The sequence below is a fragment of the Pholcus phalangioides genome, unplaced genomic scaffold (genome assembly GCF_987345545.1).
Source record: "Pholcus phalangioides strain wild (caught in Gottingen) unplaced genomic scaffold, Ppha-v1.0 ptg000015l_1, whole genome shotgun sequence".
Classification (NCBI taxonomy): domain Eukaryota; kingdom Metazoa; phylum Arthropoda; class Arachnida; order Araneae; family Pholcidae; genus Pholcus; species Pholcus phalangioides.
In genome coordinates, this window is record NW_028301608.1 from 62,038,724 (window position 1) to 62,047,528 (window position 8,805).

Below are 8,805 nucleotides of genomic sequence, written 5' to 3' on the forward strand. Positions count from 1 at the left end.
AACTTGGTGTTGCCATTTGATATTTTCGAAATTTTCTCACTGTAACCGTAACTGTTAGAGTGACACTGTTGTTTTCCACATCATTCTTGAGTGCTTACCTCAAAAGACCTTATGCCAAAATTTCATCCAGTTTCTGTGAATGGTATGATAGTTAGGGGCCCATATGTCGGGATAGTTTTTTATAATCACCCCGTATATATAATTTCCAGAATTCTTCCTGTTTCTTTTCTTTGCTGTTCTGTTTCAGAGTTGGGAAATATTATTGTTGCGACCGGTTTTATATTGGTTAGGATAAGTGGTTGTAGTAACCGTAATAACACATTGCAGTCGAATCCCGTTATAACGAACTCCAAGAGACAGGAGAAATCACTTCGCCATAACGAAATTTCGCTATAAAGGAATTCCAGGTTATTATGCATTGTTCCTATGTAAGCTTATCTCGGGGATTAGAAAAGTGTTCGTTAAAACGAGATTTTCGCTATATCGGTATTCGTTAAAACAGGATCCGACTGTACTTCAAATAACTGCCACCTATCAATGAAAAATCAAAACTTCTCAAATCCGTATTAACATCCAAATATAGTACTCATGCTGCTATCTAGTGACAAATAGAAGAACTAAAGTTTGTCGAACATGCGTGGAGATGGCAGCACACTCATTTTCATAGCGCGTCTTTAATATCTCAAAATCAAAAGTACATAATTTTTTAGCGCAAACTTATCTCTTCGATTCGTTACGATATATATATTTTTTCATTTGTTAGCTAATATGGATTGCTGTACTCCTGATTACTAACATCTTCAATGATAACCAAATGCCAGCTGCGCAGAACCCTCTAAGCTTAAAATTTCAGTAAGAGAGGGAGGATTAATTTTTTTTTCTTTCTAAATAAAATTCTCAATTTTATGATAAACATGAGACACAGAAAACCACTATTTCCTATGCTAGCTGGCTAAATTTATATCGATCATTTTATTATAATCAAATTTATTTGATTGACATTTTTTTAAAATTTAGTATAATTTTAGAGGGGGGGGGGGATGGTTGTGAAACTGTCACAGTTTAAAGCAAACAAAAAAAACAAGATAATTACAGGTCCGGCTAGCAAGCGCCAGTGCTTATGATAATGAAAATGAAAAGACAGAGTGTCTCTCTTCTTTTTTTTTAACATGAAGCTCGATGCACAAAATTAGTTCAGTTCTAAATCGGTAGTTCTGTCCGACATGAAGGATTAGATAGAAACACTTGCGATAGGCATTTTTCGTGGATATTAATGCGAACTATTTGGTTTTACGCTGGGTTGGTTCTAATTGAAGTATCCCTACCCAGAGTCTATCCCTATCTATGCGTTTGCCAATACGCATCAGCATTCAATTTTAAGTGGAGAGGAGTGAAGTTTGTCTTCGAAATTGTAATTTGGGATAACACTTATCCAGAGCCCTTTGGAGAAAGAGCTTGTGGATGAAACAGCAAATCCAACTTCGCAAATCCAACTTGTTTGTTGCCTTTTGACTCACTGGTTCCTTCTCCATTTGGCTCTGAATAGGAAAAATTTGAATTTAGCCGGGATTACACTATAAAAGCTCTTTATCAATGTTCTTTTATAAAACTTGAAAAATGCAACCATAAGCGTATAGGTTACATTCGAGCGAATGTTATGCAGCACGCTTATTGTTGCTTTTTTTTTTCAAGTTTTGAAAGAGATCTTTTATCAAACTTTCATTCTGGCCTTAGATATAGTCGGTTTATAATCCACAAATACCTCATGGAAATACTGTAACGTATTCCTTACGGCACAGTGGAGGTCGGCTGAAGTTGGTTATCTACAGTTTTAAAATATCGAATACTCCCATTCAAAAAAGTCTCTCCGCAGAGAGCAAACAGTCCAACAAAATACTACAGTCAAATCCCGTTTTAACGAATACCGACATAGCGAAAATCTCGTTTTAACGAACACGTTTCTAATCCCCTAGATAAGTTTACATAGGAACAATGCAAAAAAACTGAAATTCCTTTATAACGAAATTTCGTTATAACGAAGTGATTTCTCCGGTCTCTTGGAGTTCGTTATAACGGGATTCGACTGTACTTATATTAGATGGCAATTCAAGCATTTATCATCTTCAATTCAAAATACGAAACAGTGATCTTGAGTGTATGTGAGCGATCAAAACAGTTTATTAGCATGTGAGTGACCAAAACGGTGCCCTGGAGAGTGAGGGACTAAAATCGTGACTTAGAGAATTCATAAGTATAGGAGTGACAGAAATAGTGATCTAGAGAGAAAAGGGACAAGTCAATGAACGGCTTAAAGAGTGACCAAGCATTTTTTAAAGCATGTGAGTGACGAAAAGTAATATGGAGCGTGTGCAAGCATGTGAGTAACCCAAATAGTGGTGAAACATGTGAATGACCAACATAGAACGTACACAATCATGTGAAAGACAAGAACATCCATAGTATGCTCAAGCTTGTGAACTACCAAACGGCATTCAAGCACGTGAGCTACCAAACGGCATTCAAGCACGTGAGCTACCAAACAGCGTGCAACTATATGAGTAATCGAAAGAGTGACTTAGAGTACGACCAGATAAGTGAGCCAACAAAAAGAGTGACCCAGATAGCCTGTGAGCATAGGAGAGGTCTGGAGAGTGTGGAACCAGGTCAGTGAACAAGCAAACGAGTAACTAAAAACGACCAAGTAATTGTTTATGGGTGATAGTTAGCAAAATAGTGACTTGGAGACATAAGCATATTTATAGGGGCGGGAGGGGGGCTACGCGGGCGATGTCCCAGGTCGGCGTATTCGAAGATCGATTGGTCAAGAAAGTTGGACTAGAATGGGAGAAGGGTGGCAAAATTTATGTAGCCCACAGACGACAAAGCCATGAATCCAGGTCTGCAGCTAGGCCATGAAATGTAGTGTAACTCAGATTAAATAAATATTACTTTGAATGTCAGAACTATTATTTGAATTGAAAAATAAATAAAATATGTACTAAATATATGTATGAAGAATATTCATACACCGAATACAATACATACATTCATTCATTCACCGAGCATTTGATGATAAACAGTTTCTTGTTCCCCGCGAGAAAGATAATCAAGTATTCTTTCAAAATCAATATAAAAATACACGATATTAAGAGTAATGACACGGCAAAAATAGCATCTCTTCGAGACAAACATTTTTATTAATTACTTCGCGTACGGAATTAAGGTAACCTTCGCGAATATACATTCAAATTTTATTCAAACAGTGTGTATCACCCACTAATTTATTCCCACGTTGGTTGGTATATTTTTCGGTACGTCATTTCGTAGATCAATAACATTATACGTATGTACGCGACATCTACCTTGGCCATACGTATTTTATTGAACAGTAGTATCGGTGAAAAATCTCACCGAAGAGTATCCAGCCTGCGATTAACGCATATGGACATCGATTCAACGATTTCGTGGCTATCATGTGCAGCAACTGATACTATTTTTCACGGGGGAGAAAAACATTTTTGTAAACTTTTCTTCAATTTTCGGATGACATGAGAACTGTTTCCACCAAAAAATCGATTATCGATCAATTTTGTACGATTTAAACGTCCATTGTTTGGAAATTGTTTTAACGCATTTCCAAAATTATAAATGATTTTATGTAAATGTATTAAATTATCCGTGCCTTTCAATATCAAATTCTCATCGATATTGAAATTTTCTTCACGATAAACAGTTTTGTTTGTTGCTTCCCGTCTACGGTCAAGGAATAAACGAAATTCACATAGTTTTTGATGTTATTTTTTTTATATAACGTATCATTAATTTATTTCATTAATTAATTAATTTTTCAACAGTAAATCTTATGAGCGATGGCTTTCTTCTCAGCCCAAGATATCAAGGAAACGTATATCTTCTGGATATTGTGCCGAGGTGAACTCGAAAAGAAACGTCACCTGGTCTCTGCCGGTACCTGAACACAGGCCCTCTTGCAAATCGGGCAAGCATGCTACCAATTACAACACTGGAGACACGACCCTGCCTTTCTAATTTCACGCACTGTGGCGTGAGGCGCTGAAGCAGTCATCTGCTGGAGTTGAGAGGCTACTATTGCCACTACTTCAATGACTCGGCCTCCAGGGCGTGAAATAAGGAAGACGGGGTCGTGTCTCCAGTGGTGCAGATGGTAGCATGTGTGCCCGGCTTGAGAGAGAGCCTGGGTTCGAGTCCTGGTGGAACGAGCTGGGTTTTTTTTCCCGAGTTCACCTCGGTCTGATATCTAGAAAATATGTATTTCCATAGTAAATCTTGTGTTTTACAGACTCGTACCATCGTTTTAAAAACTCGCCTCCTTGCGAAGCTCGTGTCGTCATTGAAGAAGTTATTTCACCTATAGTCATTGGATATACTGCAAAAAAATTTAAAGATATCGCATGCGCCCGCCTGCTATATCCAATGACTACAGGTAAAATAACTTCTTCAGTGACGTCAAAGCTTCACGTGGAGGCCTTCTGTTATAGATGGTGTTGCACACACACACGTACGCGCGTACGATTCTAAAATAGACTTGAAAAGCTCGAGTTCATTCTCTTCTGGCATTTATCTTGTACAGTAGAGATCTGGATTAATTTTCATGATTTTTCCCCTTTATTTCCCCTTTGACCTTTTAGTTTAGAAATATCAAACGAAAAGTTCATGACAAAAAATATTTTCTGTACAGTTTCTGAATTTTCCCCTATGCCCATAGAGAAAACATTAATATTAAAAAAAATTAAATTGTATTCTTTCTTAAAATGAGTGATTAAGAAATATAAAATGTATGACATAAAAACAGAAACAAATGAAATTTTCGTTTTGTAAATTGAGTTCGGAATCTCTCACGTTTTCAAGGGGAAAAAATAAAATGCTTCCATGAGTGAAAAATATTTCTTTCCTAATTAAGAAAATGATTGATATTGAATTTTATCATTATAAAATGCAGTTTGAATAAACTTTTGCAACAGCGTTGCAGCTTTATTGGCGAAAAATTTGTATAAAATTCCAAGGCTTTTGAATTGATTTCCAATAGAACTTCGTCACTGTGTGATACCTGGCTTATTACAACACATTTTCATCGGGTTTATGCAACACGAGTTTAATAGGAGTCACAAATCGCGTAAGTTGTTCTCTTAGGCCGGTATCACACTATAAAAGTTTGATAAAATCCATTTTATAAAACTTTAAAAATCTAACCAATAAGGATATTGGTTACATTCTAGAAAATGAAATCGTTGACTTTATTGGCTGCATTTTTCAAGTTTTATAATAGGACTTTTATCAAACTTTTATAGTGTAATACCAGCCTTATACAATGTTTATTGTAAAACAACCACGCCAGAGGAAATTTTTGAGCATTTAAATTTGAAATCAAAATTTCTGACATTTAGTTTCATAAAAATGTTTCTGATCATTTTCATATTTTTTTATTCATCTTTTTAATGAGATGATGAAACATTTTTCTCACCCATAATAGAATCGTTAGAGAGGAAAAGAATGAGAAATATCCGTATGAATGAATACAATATCATAAAGAAGGTCTTAAAACAATAATACAGCTCAAATATTTACAGTAGATTGTTTTATTTGATATTTATGGCAGATTTTTATGAATTTTATTACAGGGTAGAAAGAGAGAGAGAAACTGTTTTTTTAAAAAAAGCTAGAATTTTTAATGACTTCGTCTGCTTTGGTTAAATAAAAGAAAATGTTATTCAACTTTGTCGTTAAAAAAATTAAACCGTAGAAATACCGTATATTGTATTGTGAATTTTGTCTGTTTTCCAACAAAAAAAACCTCTATATATTATATGTATAATTATAATTATTTATTTACTTTTATCTCGATTGAGTTGAATCGGTTCAATGTACACAAAGTTTTCTTTTGAAATTATTATTTAAAATCAGATAACGTTACGTTATTAAGTATTTATGCATCCAATTAGCATTGAATAATGTAGCACCTGTATGTATCTATATATATACAGTCGAATCCCGTTTTAACGAATACCGTTATAGCAAATATTTCGCTTTAACGGACGCTTTTCTAATCCCACAAATAAGTTTACATAGGAAAAATGCAAACACCTGGAATTCCTTTATAACGAAATTTCATTATATATAACGAAGTGATTTCTCCGGTCTCTTCGAGTTCGTTATAACGGGGTTCGACTGTATATATATATATATATATATACACACACACACACAATTGACTTTTCTTATAGTTCCCTGTATATGTTTTTATTCATCTATTTATTCATTCACTCAGTACAAATATTTTATACATGTAAAATCTTTTTGATTGACCTTCGCTAATTCTTGCTTATGTATCAAACAGGATTCGACCTGAACGATGAGCTCTGGTAAAACTTTTGAAATCTCGGTATATGTATCTCGAATTGTCCAACAACTGTCGACAGTAACGGTTTCTCTGCTTCAATGATGACTTAGGGCAGTGGTGAGCAACCTTTTTGGAGGGCGACCCCCTTTTGACCAAAAAATTTATCGGGACCGCTACATAGGCTGGCCATATGTCTCGATTTCCCGGGACATCTTCAGTTTTTGCCGGTAAACGTTCTGTCGCGAAAGCTCTTTTCGGAACGCGTGTTTCGATTTCGATTAAGCGATATTAACTTCCAAAGATATTCAATATTTTTAAATATCATATAAATATTTACTTTGTTTTTGATACACTTAGTGTCCCTTATGCACGACTGAAGTGTAGCGAGGTGTATAGTCCTTGATATTCGTATACAGGGTGATTAAGGAAGAATCATTCGATTTCAGAATGATTCTACATTTAAAATCGACCATTAAGAAAAATTGTTCATAAAACGTAAACGTATTTTCCCCCGTATATTCACATATCATTCCCGTATCATTCTCTTCTGTGTTTTTAATTTTTAAGAAATATACAATTTTGAAATAGGGTGATTCTAAGTCACCCTGTGAAAGTACTAATTTGATATCGTCTGTCACATGCCAGAAGCACGAATGTACAAATTTTCCTCTTTTTTATCAACTGTTTGAATACCTTGTTTTGCTGTCCTAAGTTGTTGGAACGCGAATGTAAATTAAAAATGTAACGTAAAAACGTGAATGTAACACACGTGTGGTTCAATAATGCCCTAATTAAACACACGTTACAAACATTTTAGGAAAACAACTTGCATAGAGTAACATGGGTAAAGTGAACATTCAAACGTCATTTCCCACGCTCTTTTTTTTTTTTTTTTGCAAAGGACATTGCAAATTCGTGGATCCGGCATCTGACGGAGCCGATAATATTAATTATTGTAGAAGTAGAATTTGTTAAAATTACCTTGTTTGATACATGGTGAATAGCTCGGCTGAATGAACGCATTTTGACATATTAAAAAAAATGAATTTCTTATTTGGAAATTTTTATTTTGGATAATCTCTTGCGACCCCGCTAGTTCGTTGACCGACAATCATCAATTCAACCCACGGTTTGCGCATCACTGACTTAAGGAATGAGTATTATACTAACAAAATTGTTTTCAAACAATAGTTATCTAACTAAACGATGCAGGGGCGTATGTCTTTTTAACATCGGATACTTACTTTTTTGATGCTTCTAGTTAGCGGAAAACCCGTGTAACTCATGGGATTTTTCAGTAGTAGTAGATAAAAATTGAATGTTGTCACTATGCATTCGTGTTCATTCTCATGTTTATAATATAATTTATAATACTAATAAAAATAAATAAAATTCATCTGGCTCTACTTTGAAAAGTTATAAAAAAATTATGTATAATAAAAAAAATCTCTCAGAATATTTCAATTGGTTCATTGGCTACACACAATTAAGTCATGTTAACAGTTCCATAATTACCACTGAACAGGATCTTTCACTGAACGTAACACACACTAAATATCAATACACATGTAAATTGCACTTAATAAATGTTACCTGAAGAATTATGGTCAACAGTTAATATAAAGTATAAAAAAGTTGAGGGAAAATAAATAAAAAGTTAACGTTTATTTTTTCATTAGGATAATTTATTTTAAAAAAGGAAAAATTTAATTACGTTAGAAATATTTTTAAATTCAAAACAAATGTCTTACGGTTAAAAAAACGCCTGTTCATGAATCTAATTATGAATGTAATTATTTTCTCGATTAATTTTATTTTTTCTACAATTATGAAGAACATTGATTTAAAAAATCACACAAAAAAGCGAAATAAAAAATCTCTGAATTTTTGTTTTGAATTGGCTTGCAAAAAAGAAAGATGCGAAATTCGTTGTCATTCACTCGATTTCTTTAAAATCTGCGAGTTTCGTGAAATCGAAATCAGGTAAAATAAATAATAATTTTTTTATTCAATTCGAGCAAAATAAATATTTTTTGAATTTATTAAAAGACAAATCAATCATTTCGAATCAATTCAACTTCACACGCCGCGAATAATTAATCAAGAAATAACCAATATCCAATACGTTCTGTGTGTGAGACAAATAAAATATTATTCCCTCCCTCCTCCATAGGAGCTTTCACAAGCGTCCGATCAAATAAATAGTTTGGAAAAGCAAAGCGCCAACCAGAATCCAACGGAAACTTAACAACGCACTTATACTTAAAATTTTCGCCAGGGGTTTCCCATTTTTTTTTCTTTAGCCTCGGATAAATAGATAGAAAATTGATTTGAAGAGTTTGGCGACCTTCCCGCCGTTGTTTTGGCGAGACGATTCTCTCTCCGCCGATCTGCGAAAAACAGAAAAAGGAGGGATGACCCTATGGAAG